Genomic DNA, 2,500 nt, shown 5'->3' on the forward strand with positions numbered 1-2,500 from the left:
ACGCGCGCCGGGCCCTTCCCGTGGATCGCCCCAGCTGCGGCGGGCGCCGCCCGCCTCCCCCTCCGCCCGCCCTCCGCCTTGCCGCGGCCGGCGCCCCAGCGGCGGCCGCCGCCGTCGCAGTGGCGCGCCGCCGCCCTGCCAGTTCCTGCCGGCGGGGTCCCCGCGGCGCGCGGCCCGGCGGGAGGGTCCCCGGGGGGGGTCCCCGGGCCGGCGCCCCGCCTCGGCCGGCGCCTAGCAGCCGGCTTAGAACTGGTGCGGACCAGGGGAATCCGACTGTTTAATTAAAACAAAGCATCGCGAAGGCCCCAGGCGGGTGTTGACGCGATGTGATTTCTGCCCAGTGCTCTGAATGTCAAAGTGAAGAAATTCAATGAAGCGCGGGTAAACAGCGGGAGTAACTATGACTCTCTTAAGGCGGCTTTTGAGAGCATCGTTGCGACCTGGGCTTCGTTGCAGAGATCGCACCTCCTCGTGGGCCCGCTGGTAGCCCTGCGTAGGGTGAGTAAATCGATGTCTGCCCCAGGTAATGAACCGTTGGGGCTCACCAGTCCAACGGATTCCTACTAAATTCGGTGAAACAAATTCCTCGGTAAAAGCCCGCGTGGCTTTTTGCCTGAAACCTGGCCCCCCGGTTTGAGACAGGGGCATGGAGTTCGGAAATGGACCGACCACCCATTCCGTTCTCACCGTCGAACGTGGTCCCAATTTGATGGCTCGGAATCCGGTTCTGTCCTTTGGGGGGGGGGTCTGGGGACCGCCGGTACGCCTGTCCAGGGTATCGGTGGGCACTCAGACTTCCCCCTCCGACTGGGTAGACCTGTTGTCCAGGGGTTTACCCGGCACCAAGTCTAACTCCCAGGGGGTAGACCTGGTGTCTTTATTTCCTGGACACCGGGTAGACCTGTTGTCTAAAACTCAGCGGGTAGACCTGTTGTCTGAAAAGCAGCGGGTGGACCTGTTGCCCAAAGCTCAGCGGGTAGACCTGTTGTCTGGAAAACAGCGGGTAGACCTGTTGTCTAAAACTGACCGGGTGGACCTGTTGTCTAAAACTGACCGGGTAGACCTGGTGTCCCAAATTGACTTAACATCTAAAACCATCAATTTGGCAGAAAACGAATTGGATTTGCTGGTGAATTTTTCTTTAGAACTGTATAGGTCGGACTTGCATGTGCATGAGGGTGTTCATTTTTCTGTGGATTGGGAGGTGTTGAACAGGCTGCCCGAGGTGTATGAAGAACTTGCACCACAACCGTGTGTGGGGGAGAACTTAGACTCGAGCACCCCACAAGACAGTGAACCACTCGTGCTTGATGAGGGAAGCGGCGAGAAGGTAGGAGAAGGCACACCAGAGGCTTTGCCCCCAGTGCCTGGGGAAAACGGAGGGCAGTCACCGGATAACATCGTGAAGGTGACTGTTCCTGACAAAAATCCACCTTGTCCTTGCTGTGGTACCCGGGTAAACTCTGTGGTAAGCCTGCTTGAACATCTTAAGGGGTCTCACGGGAAAAAGAGGGTTCGCTTTCGGTGTGCCAAATGTGGAAAGGAAAATGTTAACTATCATAGTGTTATTTGTCATTTTCCAAAATGTAAGGGTGCAAAAATTGAAAGGGTTCCAGCTGGAGAGTGGATCTGTGAGGTATGCGGCAGAGATTTCACAACCAAAATTGGCCTGGGACAACACAAAAGATTGGCACACCCGTTGATAAGAAATCAAGAAAGGATCGTTGCTTCCCAACCGAAAGAAACATCAAACCGAGGAGCCCACAAAAGGTGCTGGACAAATGAGGAGGAAGAACTACTGATAAAACTGGAGGCGCAGTTTGAGGGACACAAAAACATCAATAAACTTATCGCTGAACACATAACGACCAAAACGGCAAAGCAGATTAGTGACAAAAGAAGATTGCTGCCCAAGAAACCGACAGATGGAACTGACAAAGAACCCGGGGTGTGTCTTCGCACCAGGAGAGCGGCCGGTAGCGTGGGAACGGAACCTGGGAGGAGTCAGCAATCCCAGGCGGGAAGCGAGGACAATGGACCTGTGAAGTGCCACCTGCCAGGGAGGCCGGCTGCCGGAGAGAAAACAATGGAGAGGATAAGACGACACCCTGATAAGGATAACGGTCGCCAGAAGACCAACGGCCAGCGGAGGGAGGGGCTGCTGCAGGCTCATTATCAAAAGGCAATCAAAGAAGGCTTATCAGCTGGAGCAATTAACAACTTCCCCGGAGCATTCAAGCAATTAATGGACGGCCGGGAAATGAGAACAATAGTCAACCAGGCAGCGCAGGATTGCTTTGGATGCCTGGAATCGATAAGCCAGATAAGAACTGCTATGCGTGGGAAAAATTCCGGGAAGGAGGGTACTAGGGGAAAGCCAGCAAGAAAACCGTTTCAGAAGTGGATGAAGGAGAGGGCGATCAAAAAAGGTAATTTCCTTCGCTTTCAGCGTTTATTTCATCTAGACAGGGGGAAACTAGCGAAAATTATCTTGGATGAC

The 2,500-nt window shown here is 54.6% G+C and overlaps 1 pseudogene; it reads left to right on the forward strand.

Annotated features, from left to right (window-relative positions):
• The window catches only part of LOC136569756 (28S ribosomal RNA), a 9,073-nt pseudogene that overhangs the window by 2,620 nt on the left and 3,953 nt on the right, over positions 1–2,500 (forward strand).

Source organism: Molothrus aeneus, unplaced genomic scaffold (genome assembly GCF_037042795.1).
Source record: "Molothrus aeneus isolate 106 unplaced genomic scaffold, BPBGC_Maene_1.0 scaffold_19a, whole genome shotgun sequence".
NCBI classification, from domain to species: domain Eukaryota; kingdom Metazoa; phylum Chordata; class Aves; order Passeriformes; family Icteridae; genus Molothrus; species Molothrus aeneus.